The 13196-nt window shown below is 37.2% G+C and overlaps 1 protein-coding gene across 2 annotated transcripts in view; it reads right to left on the bottom strand.

Annotated features, from left to right (window-relative positions):
* LOC145248185 (tyrosine--tRNA ligase, cytoplasmic-like) overlaps positions 1-11508 on the bottom strand; it is a 98259-nt gene extending 86751 nt beyond the window's left edge. The window contains exon 1 of one of the 2 annotated variants that reach the window (XM_080110039.1): positions 11407-11508. The gene's annotated coding sequence lies outside the window, so the exon portion shown is untranslated. The remainder of the gene's footprint in view (positions 1-11406) is intronic. The other variant, XM_080110040.1, reaches the window with a different exon arrangement.
* Positions 11509-13196: the final 1688 nt, after the last annotated feature.

Below are 13196 nucleotides of genomic sequence, written 5' to 3'. Positions count from 1 at the left end.
TGCAAAAAAAAAAAAAAATTAAATACTAAAATGAAATAAACATATATATTATTTTAATCGGAATTCATTATTGAGATGAGCACCATTTATACTAATTTATTTATTGTGGACTATTATTTTCATCTTTATTAGTTGTTGTTTCACGACGTTTCTACCAACTATTCCTCTGGCCTTCGTCAGGTGGTAACCGCGACGGATAGGAACTTCGAATCTTCTAACTGCATTCTCAGCAATCACTGCTATCCGTAGTTGTTGTCTCTGTAATGGAGTTGTAGTATAGGTACTGTAATAGTTGACTGAAGTTTGATGACCATGTCTCGTGTTTTTTGGCAAGTAGATAAAATCAGTATCTTTGTGAATAATACTCATAATTCTATTGGTGAATGTTTATTAACTCCATACAAACCATATTGCAAGTTGGAATGTAAAGGGCTACTATTTGGAATTGTGTCTAACAGGAGACTGTGGGGAGCTGAGCAGCAAGATGTATGTTCACATTACATTTAAACTTCTGCAGGTTAGTACAGTCAGGGAAGCAGGAAACAGGAAGGGAATTAAAAAATCTAGCAGTCTGAGGGAAGAAACTATTAGAATAGAAGTCTTTCTGGCATCTTCCTATGTGAAGTGAAGGAGTGGGATTTTGCTGTTTGTTGTATTAGTCTAAGAAGCACAAGCGTTATGAGTTCGATGAGAGCACATTCCATTAAAGTACTTTTAAAACAGGTACAAGGATGCAACATTGTTGTGATGGGACAGAAGTTGGAGCTTGGCCAATAGTGTGGGACCATTTAAATTTGAGACTGTTTTGGATCCTGTGTAAGAATGAGAGACTAGTGGTAGATGCACCAGCTCAAATGTGGCATTAATACTCCATGTATGGGCAAATAATGGCTTTGTAGAGATTGTAGAGAGTGTGATTAATTATATGTTAAGAAAGATATTCTAATGTTGTAGTGATCACTAAATGTCAAGATTATTCTGTGTAATGCATTGTTTATGTGTATGATGATAATTTGTTAATACTGTAATGAAATGCAAAGATTATCAATAATTTTGAACATCCATACCATTAAGAAGCTGTGTAAAATGAATACCAATATTAGTAAATAAACTGATGGTGGTAAAATGAGGAGAAGAGGAGGACTGGTTAAGTAGAGAGGTAAAGTGTTTGCCATTTTCTGTGTGAAAATATGCTTTTGAGAGATTTGATCAGAATTAGCATAATAATGAACTTTAGCTTTTGTATTTGGTGAGTTTGAAATATTTTGAAGTGTTCAGTTAAGTTCATATCAAGTCTCTTTTAAGAAGGGAAACTGCAACTCAAATTTATTATGTGTATAGATGACATCACGATATTTCAATGTTAATCACTATACTTGTACTTGAAACAGAATTCACCCGGCATGGGTTGAGCCGGCTCCATCCATCCGTACCACTCTCTCTCATGTAGGTCGATCAACCCTGACGATTTGAAGTCAGCAATTACATGATCTCTAGCTACTCACTGTTCCAATGGTGAACCTCGAAGATTTGGGAGCCTAGATTGGTTTTCAGGTCAGTTTTAATCGTCATCAGGTTTTTCTTTGTTCATGTTGTGATGACCACCCTGCAGATAATAATGACCTCTTCCACTTACTATAAACATTGGGAGAATATTTCTCTCAATGGTTATGCACGAGTCTTGCACTTATGGCAGTCAGACTGATGTATACCCACTCTCTACTATCGCAGCTCAACAATCTGCAACACAATGAATAGTTTATGTGGTGTGTCCACCTGACCAACAATATTGAACTTTTCCACTTATTATAAACACCGGAATAATATCTCGCAATGTTAGTACACGGGTTACGCACCAGTTTTGCATCCGTGGCAGTCGGACATGTATACCTACACTCTTCATTTGTTGTTATTGCGTTTATGTTCAATATATTTTGTTTCCCTTTATTATCAAGTTCTGCTTTTCTTCCAGACCTTTATGGTCAACACCAGTTCATAGCAGTTCACCTTTTCCAGCTCTTTAATTCATCTGTCATGCTCTGTTATTCCCATCTTAGTTTTAATAGGCATCATCTTTTAGTTACATCATCATTTTGATGACATCATCAATTGTGCACGGGAACAAGCAAGATCTACAGAGTTTTAGTGATATATACATATATATATATATATATATATATATATATATATATATATATATGACTACTTCATTTTATCACTTAAATTAATATATGAAAACATAATTTTATGTGTAAATTTTCAGTATTTACTTCACCAGTGCTCAATACATAGGTAGAGCTAGGTAGTAAGTTATAAAAATATGTATGGCAATTAAGCTACACAGAATATTCCGCATTTCATTCTTGTGAGAATTCATCAGGCTCATAAGCTCATAAGCCTGACAAATTGTAATTCTCACAAGAATGAAACGCAGAATATTCTGTGTAGCTTAATTGCCATATATATATATATATATATATATATATATATATATATATACACATATTAGTGTTAGGATCGGAAATCAAAAAAATTGTTATCCGAAAAATTTGTGTCCAATTTCTGATGCCAAAAACGATTCTTTTAATTGTTCTTTTTGTTGTTGTTCGGTTTTCTTTAAAACTTAATTTACTATGACTATTATTAATGATGAAATGATAAATATTTATTCATTCTAAACTATCCATAAAACTAAAACAAATGCATTTTTATGTTTACGAAAATATATGAACATGTTGTAGGTTTTTATGTTAATCCGACGTAGAGTTTAAAACAGAATCGGTAATTGTCTTGGAATTGGGGAAACATATTGAAATCAACTCATCACTAATATATATATATATGTAAATACTTAGAAAAAGTATATGGTTAGGAAATTGTTTCTATTTGCTTGTCGCCTCCCCAAGAGTATAGTTAGACACAAGGTCAGATTTCAATAAGAAAATTCAGCTCCTCCAAAAGGGGCACTCCAGGTTGGAACAAAAATAAAAATTGCCTCAGGATTTTTCCTTCACTAACGGAGGACAGAAAAGATGAAGCGTCATATCAGAGCAGATACTACACTAAAAGAATTGTTAGATGGATAAATAAATAAATCTAGAAAATCTATGTGAAAGGGGAGATAACTCGTTCTCGTTGTTCCCTTAAATTATTTCCCTTGCCAAGAACCATTTTGAAGCATCATTTATCTACTCTTGGTTAGAAAGACTGACGTAGGATTATCTGCCCTTGCATAGACCAGGCGACATGAAGAGGAAAATTCAAAAGGGAGAATGCTACCGAAATCAGCTTAGTGACAGACAATCGATCCCCCCCTCATACCTAGTAATTCCTTCAGTTGTAAAATCGTTAAATAAACCATATTCATATTGTTGATCTCCATGGAATCGTTTTCATCCATTTATTTCTTCATATTTGTGTCTCACTGCTCACACACACTTTCACAAGATGAATCATGTCAGGTATTGTATGTGCTCTCCACTTTAAGTCATCTTGGACTTCTTGCCACTGAAATCAAGCAGCACTGACTAAAAAGAAAAGTCATTAGAGATTGTGCAACCCTTGTTTCACAGTTCAGTGTGTGCCATACACCATCTCTCTAGGATAATCAAATGATCATTGTTTTTTCTACGGATGAACATCTAATTGATAGTTTGGCAATGACGCAGTCATTTCCAATCTATTTCGTAAATCACAATCGGAAACATCCCGGTTCACATGGCGCTCTCTTATAAAAGTACATCTGCCCCCAATACAACCCTAGGATTTCTTTTTAATACAATAAATTCTTCTCCATCCAGTTTTGATATTTCGAGTGCTCTGAATGTCCTTTACTCTGGTGTAGGCAACATCAGGCAGTATCTCATACTATCAATGTAATCAGATCCAACATCAGGTTGCAGGAGATCATATCACTTCTAACGCACGTGTTATGAAGTTGATGTTATTTATTTCCCACCCATGGTAGTAAGATATGACACAAGGCTCGAATAGTGGAATTAAAGAGCTCAGCCCTCCTCCCTCAGGAGGGACACTCTGGCCTGTAAAAAATGCTTGGGAAGCTGAGTCAACATTCCCGGTTAGAGGTGGCTCAGGCAATTCACAATAAACTAACCTTTCTCAAAAAAAGGCAAAACTTAGGGGGGGGGCCCTCCTAGAACTGCACAGAACTACCAAAATATTGCAATCAACAGGGAAAAGGTCATTTCAGAAACGGCATAGACTTTGTTGGATTTTGGTGCCAAGAGAAAAATTCCCCCTTGCTTAATCCTGCTGTTAGGAAGTTGACATGAGAGGTGGATGCTGTACAATGACGAATAATATTGTAATAGAATTTTTTTTAATTAACAAAATCTTAAACAATTAACTACATGCTTCCATGATCACGACTGCATTGGGTTTTGGGGTCAACAATTATCTATTACTAATTTACTGTTGCCTTAGATTGAATGACGACCAACAAATGTTCTATACTTCCAATACTTTTGTCACTGGAATCGGTGAAATCGCCAATTTTTCAATCAAATCTATTAATTGCTATAGTTGTGAACCCACTGCAGATCACCAGGAGTAAACTTCACATACCTTCATGCAGTAACAGTCCATAATACATTGTAGTCTACATTGCACTGTAGAGAACCTACTGTTGATTTTATAACATTATTTTCATATAATAGCTTGAATTAAAGTTTAAAATTCAAAAGTCAAGTATCATGGCTCAATTGTGCTTTAAATAGAGATGTGTTTCGAACGCATTCCTGAACTGAATCATGATCAACAAATGTTTCACGCACCCATATTTTCATTGCCATCGAAATCGATGAAATCACTAATTTTTTTAACGCACCCCTATCATATCACAGAACCTACTGTTGATTTGATATGCTTGGCCTTACTGGTTGTGCAGTGATAATGGCTTGAATTTAAGTTTAAAATAAAAAAGTCAAGTATCATAGTGCAGTTATGCCTTGAACAGAAACATTCATTTTGAATGTGTCCCTGTTATATCAAAGAACCTACTGTTGATTTTATACACTAGGCCTTTTGGCTTGTGTGGTAATAAAACTTCTCAGATGCACTTGTGATGTTAACTTTGGTTAAAATCGATTGTTCCTTCTTTCATCAGATTATTTTGATTATTGATACTTATTGAAGACATTCTGATACAAAACCTATCTAAGAAGCTTCAGCCTCTGTCCCATCGACGAAACATTGCATCCCTCTGCCTGTTCTACAAGTATTTTAATAATGAATGCTCTGACGAACGGCAGACACTTGTGCCCCCATGACGTAGACACCCTCGACAAACCCGACAGGCAGCTAAATCCCACCCCCACACAGAGATCCCTAGATGTAAAAGATCTTTCTACTCCAGTAGTTTCTTCCCCAGAACCGCTAGACTCTGGAATTCCATTCCAGGTCCCTGCTTCCCTAACTGTACCGACATGCAGAAGTTCAAGTGTAACGTGAACCGACATCTTGCTGCCCAAATCCCAACATAGTGCCCCAGTAGTTGCTGCCCCTGATAGTAGCCCCCTACACCAAAGTGGCAATGTGCCTTGTTTGGGGTGAAAATGTAATAAAAAAAAATAAAAAAAAAATGCACATAAAGTACCTTTGTGTTTAAAAGGTCATAAAAATCGACCCAGGTGTTTTCAAGTCCATAGGGAATGAACTCACACACACACAGTTCCATGTAATAGCAGAGATAGAGATATGGGCATGCATATAAAATGGAGATAAAATGAAACATGGGAGAATAGAAGGGTCACCAGGTAGCAAGTGCTATTTAAAACATAAACAGAATTTTATAACTGAAAATTGGAGAAAAACAAAAATTTATAACAAAACATTTTTATTCAAGAAATAAGAATATAAAAATATTTTCAGTCATCTACGAGGGGCGTGCAATAAGTAATGCCCCTGACCCACTTCCAGTTGTCTGATCTAGCTGAAATTTTGCATGTGCAATGATTTAAATCTCTACACGTTATGTGGCAAATTACAGCTACAGCTCTGAACTAATTGTGGTTTCTGTTTTACAGATGTTTGAACTGAGTCAGGTGTGAAATGAAGCCTGTTGAATGTCGAGCAGTGATCCGTTTTTTGTATTTGAAAGGACACACACCACAGGAGACTTTTGATGAAATGAAAGAAACTTACGGTGATAATGCCCCATCATATGACCTTGTAAAACGCTGGCATCGTGAATACAAACATGGCCAGAAGTCTGTGGAAACAGCTCCCAGACCTGGTCGACCCCCTTCTGCCATTGATGAGGCATCTGTCCGTCAAGTTGAGGCTGCCATTTTGGAAGATCGGCACATTACTATTCGCCAAATAGCCCAAGATGTCAAGATTAGTACAGGGTCTGTAGAAACTATCATTCATGACCATTTGCATATGTATAAGGTGTTTGCCAGATGGATTCCCAGGTTGCTCACACCATACCAGAAGCGAGAACACGTCGAGTGCTTGAGGATGAATTTGGAGATGTGCCAAGAAGATGAGTCAAAGTTTTTCAAAAGACTGATTACACAGGATGAAACCTGGGTCCATCACTATGATCCAGAGACCAAAGACCAGTCAATGCAGTGGAAGCACTTGGACTCACCACCTCCAAAGAAGGCAAGGGTGCAGCCCTCCGCTGGCAGAGTCATGCTCAGTCTTCTGGGACCAGGACGGAGTAGTGATGACAGATTTCCTGGCAAAGGGTACCACAAGTACAGGAGCCTATTATGCTTTGCTTTTGAAGAGATTAAGGTAAGCTATCAAAATCAAGAGGCGGTGAAGATTAGCAAAGGTACCCTCCTCCTGCAGGACAATGCTCTGGTCCACAACTCGCATGTCGCCAAATCAGAAGCACAGGCGTGTGGTTATGAAATCCTACCTCATCCTCCCTACTCTCCTGACCTTGCACCCTGTGACTTTCACTTCTTCCCAGCCATGAAGTTGTTTTTGAAAGGAAAGCGTTTCCCAGATGATGCAGCCTTGATTTCTGAAGTCACGTCGTGGTTGGAGGACCAACCTGGGGTTTTCTACAAAAATGGTCTCCAGAGCTTCATCAAACGATGGGAGAAATGCATAACTCTGGGTGGTTCCTATGTAGAGAAAGACTAATAACTGTGCCAAGTTTCGTTGCTCTACTGCTATGGGAAGTAGGTCAGGGGGCATTACTTATTGCACGCCCCTCGTACACAAACATGTTTTTTCTTTTTTTTTTTTACTCATTTTCATTCAAACACGGTAGGTATATTGCCACTTTGAACGTAAGGGGCGACTATTTGTGATTGCACCTAACAGGGAACTGTAGAGAGTTGAGCAGCAAAATGTTCACATTACATTTAAACTTTTGCATGTTAGCAGAGTCAAGGAAGCAGGAAACAGGGAAGAAATTCCAAGTCCAGCAGTTCGAGGGAAGAAACTATTAGAGTAGAAGGCTTTCTGACATCTAGGAATCTCAACAGTGAATGGGGTGGGATTTTGCTGCTTGTTGGGTTAGTCGAGAATGTGTATGTATGTTCAGCAAAGTACATTCTATGAAAGTACTTGTAAAGCAGCCACAGGGATGTGACCTTGGAGCGATGGGGCAAACGTTTGGAGCCTAGACGTTTGGTGAATGAAGTTGGGTTAATAGTCATAGTCGTTTCTTATGGAGGCCGTTTATAGGAATAAAAAAAGGTCCAAGGATCGCCCTCTGTGGCACACCCACATTTATATCATGCTGTCTTGATGTATGACCAAGTATAACCTGAATTTTTCTCTTGTCGAAAAAGGATCTGATTATATTAAGTATTCGTCCAGTAATACTATAGGATTTAATTTTCATAAGATCTTCATGACAGACCCTGTCAAAGGCCTTAGATAGAGAGAAAAGTCATATACAAAGCAATATATGTACATGAGTATTTGGCAGCGTACCATTGTGTATGTGTGTGTGTTGGTTTACCTTGTTCTTCTACTATGTATATAGTTGTGAGTAGTAATTCCTCTCTATTCACCGGACTTTATGAATGTGTGCACGAGATGAAAGAAGCTAATATGTAAGTCATTGAGTTCTTTCCGCCTTGCCACCTCCAGCTCCAATGGGCACAGGAGGAGGGGGGGGGTGTCTGTAGAGAATACGTTCTTGAGTTCTTCTGTGCATGCGCGGCTGGTAAAGTCTGTCTAAAACAGATTTTGTTGACCAAGTCGTATAGGAATTTTTAAGTCTGGCACTGGCTTACTACATTCGTATATAGGTGTTTGTTTATTTATTTATGGTGCGAGTTTGGAACGATTTTCATTGTTTGAAAATATTAAGAGTTCCCATGTTTCTGTGAAAACTTCCTTGATTTGCGGGAGCAAGGAAGAAAGCGAATTACAACGAAGCAGAGAAGGAAAGAGGATAGCAATTAGAGCCATCTGCTTTTTAGCACTCATAGGAATCACTTGGAAATTCAGTCGCCTTCTTTTATTTTGGCAAAATCGTTTCCTACTACCTATTCTTTTTTTTTTTTTTACATGGGTGTCACCACTTATCAAGGCCCAGAGGCCACTCAAGGATAAGGGTTAATAGGTATACATTAGTCATTGTGATTTTAGCATAGTAAACAGTGGGAATTTTGTAACTTGGATTACTTAGGGGGACGATTCAATTAGAACTTGTTCACATTGTACTTTTTCTTTTTTTTTTTTTCATAGATTAGATTTAGGCACAGATAAAGAGTGGGGGGATTTATTGATAGTGTTTACAGCTAGACGAGTGTTTCTTGTGAAAGTTTTGCGAGGGGGGACCATAGATTGAAGCTCAGTCGAACACTTTCTATGAAAATAACGATACATCAGAGACAAACTCGCAACATCTCTTCTGTGAGATAGAGGTTGCAAGGAAGAGAAAAGGACATCTCCTACGAGGCTACGAAGTCTATTTTGAACTCTATCAAGGCAGGACAAGTCCTTTCTAGCAGCTCCTGCCCAGATGTGGCAACAGTATTCCATCCTTGGACGTACCTGGCTCTTATATAAATAGAGAATTGCATCAGCAGTGAGATATCTACTGGATCGATAGAAAGATCCCACCATTTTTCCAGCGGCCTTGGCAACAGATTTGATATACGTGTTCCATTTAAGATCAGGAGTAATGGTCAAGCCCAGAAGCTTGTCAAAACTTGAGGCCTCCTGAAGACGAGAGCCATTCATTTCAATTGATGCCAGATGGGGATTGTTTTTTTCTTCTAATGTTTCTTCATAAATATGACTAATTCCAATTTACTGGTTGTCTGTCTGTCTGTCCTCTGCTTGTAGACCCCCTCATCAAGGGCTAGAACCCTACCACTAGGCATATCAGAATTTGGGGGAAATTTTTGACACCCCTAACAAAAAACTGTGAATAAAATATAAAAAACTCGTAATTTCTCTTTTTAAAGTGAGTTGTTTATTTTCTTTATGGAATATACTTCCAAAATAAACTATTAAAGTTGTTTAAAAAATAATAGAAATATTTTTTATTTTTCTAAAAAAAACAGTGTTTACAAAGTGCCGGCGCGCCTTAATGCAGCCATTTTTTTAACGTAATGAAATCGAATTTTACGAGTTAAATATTTTTCAATTTTTAAACTTTAAAAATTTATCAAAATTTTTCTATTGATTCAATTTTTACGATATTTTCAGGGTCAATGTGAAATTTTATGCTTTTTCCAATCAACCAAATATAATATTTTCGACAAACGTTTTTTTTTTTTTAAAATTCACCCTCCCCCGTCCCCCCCCCCATTTTGAAATTCTGATACACCTACTACTACACTTTACAAAGCTTGGGTGCTTGTTAAGAGAGTCCACAAATCGGTTTTTCAAATATGTGGTTTTAAGCAAATACAACAGTACTTTATTTTCATGTCGAAAATAGTAATATATCCAAAAATTACGAAAATTCATCGATTAGAACAACTGCTACTGTGTTTTTAGTAAAAAAAAAAGGTCTATCACTATCGGCTAAAACAAAACGTCAGCCATTAAAGTGACGAAAAGCGAGATAAGTATGTCCACTGTATTCACAATCTTCAAGGTGTTCACATCTAGGGAAAATGCAACTTTTGTAAAAATTACTTTTAACTATAAATAATTTGGTAAATTTTTACGACGTGCCCAAACATATTATAAACACCCCAACCTCCCCATGTTAAGAACGGCTTTCGGAATAATCCCCCAACCTCGAAAGCCGTTCTTAACATAGTGAGGTTGGAATGTGTTTATTCCGAAAGCTGTTCTTGAAGATTGTGAATACAGTGGATATATGGGGTGGTTGGGGGTGTTTATACTATGCTGGGGCACTGGGGCAGTGGGGACTGGGGCACTGGGGCAGGTCGTAGAAAATACCAATAATTTTCTACTCGATGAATTTTCCTAATTTTTTAATAGTGTCGGCCAAAATAAGGATCCTATCTTTAAATTTGAATAACTTTAAAAATAGGACCCTTATTTTGGCCCACCCTGTACATTGTGACCCGGATATAAGAGACTTCGGCTCAAGTCCTCACGGCTTTCTTATATCCGGGTTACACTGTATATTAACACAGGCTTTGGGACCAAGGAAAATCTCTCTTATATCCGTTTTCATTTCTTTTATCCGGGTTACACTGCACTTCTTTAAATACTATTTTCGACATGACAATTAAGTAAGTACTGTCGTTTTTGCTTAAACCATATATTAACAAAAAAAAAATCAATCTGTCGACTATTTTGACAAGCACTCGAAATTTTATTAATTTTTTTTAGATCGGATTCTTGTACAAGAACTGAAATACTTTTCAAGTTAAATTAGTTTTATACGGTATCGTTTGCTTACTATTAAATTGTTAGGTGAAAGTACAGAATAGTTAACAAATCCCCCCTTCAAGAATGGTTTTCTAAATATAATTATTATTTAAGCACGGCCCGTAAGGCCCAAACATATTCTACACATACCGTTCCAGTTTTTATTTATTGAAATAAATAATTTTGAAAAGAAATTCCACGTGTTAGTTTTCTTTCTTTTTTTTTTTTTTTTTTTTCTTATACACGTTGATTCATGACGACGAGCACTGATTGATCGTTGATCTTTATTCAAAATAAAAGCTTAAAATAATTCTATGGTTGCTTACTGTGGAAATCAAATATTTCTTCATTAAAAATATAATCAAATTTAAGTAATCTTTTTTCTTTACCTATTTTTAAATGTTTCGTTCTTTGAGAACAAAACCATTTTTTTTTAAACACCGGTGAAAATTAATGAACGAGCAGATTGTTAACGAAGTTTTAAGAAATAAATCAACTTTAAAATAAATCTAACAGGATTCCTTGAAAAGATCAAATATCAGACGATAGCAGCTTGTTTTTAATAAATGCTTAGTAGATAGATACAAAAGACAAATATATTCAATTACTCACGTATTTATAAGAAATCACACACAGAAAGATAAAACGCGTCAAAAGATTACATCAGACGAAGAAGCGTGGTTTAACTCAAGGGAGATCACTCTGTTTTCATTTCTACTATGACATCTGCGACAAAACATGCGGTACTTTTGACGCCAACCATTTCATATGGCAATCCAGAAGTACTCCCGACTCAAAGCCCGTATTAAATGGTGTTAGATCAAAATTGGTTACTGACATGAAACTTCATTCGTAATATAACTTCATTCGTAATATAACTTCGGTGAGATTTTCAGATTCACTGTGTTCGATAGCAAAAATTGCCTGGGCAGCCCTGTCAAAACAGCAAGGCAATAGTCTGAAAGAATGGACTTCTTAGAATTGCACACACCACCGAAGTTAACAATGGCAAGAAGTCCAAGACGACTTAAAACAATGCTGACATAAGTGGAGAGCACATACAAAACCTGACATGATTCATCTTGTGAAACTGTATATGAACAGTGAGAAACAAATATTAAGAAATAAATGGATGAAAACGAGTCCATGGAGATCAACAATATGAACATGACTTATTTAATGAGTTTACAACTGAAGGAATTACTAGCTATGAGGGGTGATCGATTGTCTGTCACTAAGCTGATTTCGGTAGCATCCTTCCTTTTGAATTTTCCTCTCCATGTCGCCTAGTCTATGCAGGGGCAGATAATCCTGCTTCAATATATCTAACCAAACCTACATATGTGTCAATTGTAGTAGAACTTTTCAAAGAGCGTGGTCAAATTGCCAATGTGTAACAACTTACCAACTAAAGTTGATTTTAAAGGTATTCTGGTCTGTTTTAAATGAATATCACATTTAAAATTGTCGCAGGCAAGTAGTTTTCATGCTATTAAGACCTTAATTGCCCAATGCATTTTCTAATGGCTTTCAGTGGTCGCCATTTTTTTTCACAGCTGACGATGCAAATCAAATCAAATATGCACATTTAAGTGAGAAAAAATGGTGACCACTAAAAACCATTAGGGAATACATTGGATAATAAAGGTCTTAATATCATAAAAACTGCTTGTTGGCGACAGAAACGTGATATTCATTAAAAACATACCTGAATATCTCTAAAAATCAACTTTTGAAAAGTGAATGTTATGTTGGTATACATTGGCATTTTGACCTTATTGACTTTTGGTGACCTCTTGTTTTTGAGTGAATACTTAATAGTTAACAATTGATAAAAGCGCCACCGTGTGTGTGTATTGTGCGGTTATACAACTTATCTTCGGATGGGATCTGAGAGAAAGAGAAATTAAAGATGCCCGTCTGCCTGATCGGCAGTAAACCCGAGGACCGTATGAGTTAGGGAACACTGTTTGGGTGAAGCCTCCCAATAATTGATGCACCAGCAGCTTTCAAAGAGGGCGAATCACTGGCATTATCAGTGAGCAAGCCGTGCTAGTCAATGGTACTCCACGCCATGTGAAGGATATCCAGCCTGCCCTGAATACGAACCAGTTGGTGAGTAGCAGTGATGGTGACTCGTCCAACGATGACCCGTGGATCTGTCCTATTCCCCACAATAGTACAACTGTGAACCCCAACACTGACGCTGATAGTTCCAGCACCCTTCTGAGAGCTCCAATGAAGAATAAGAAGTCCAGCCTGATGATATGACTGTACACCCTAACGCTGATGCTAATGGTTCTGACACATCTTCTGAGGGCTCCAATGAAGATGAAGTAGTCCAGCCAATCCCCCTTCGTAGGAGTGCCCACAACAAACGACCGCGTCCACCATGCCAATTG

This window comes from Euprymna scolopes, chromosome 26, assembly GCF_053919585.1.
Source record: "Euprymna scolopes isolate OS-2025 chromosome 26, ASM5391958v1, whole genome shotgun sequence".
Classification (NCBI taxonomy): domain Eukaryota; kingdom Metazoa; phylum Mollusca; class Cephalopoda; order Sepiida; family Sepiolidae; genus Euprymna; species Euprymna scolopes.
This window is presented reverse-complemented; position numbering and strand designations above follow the sequence as displayed.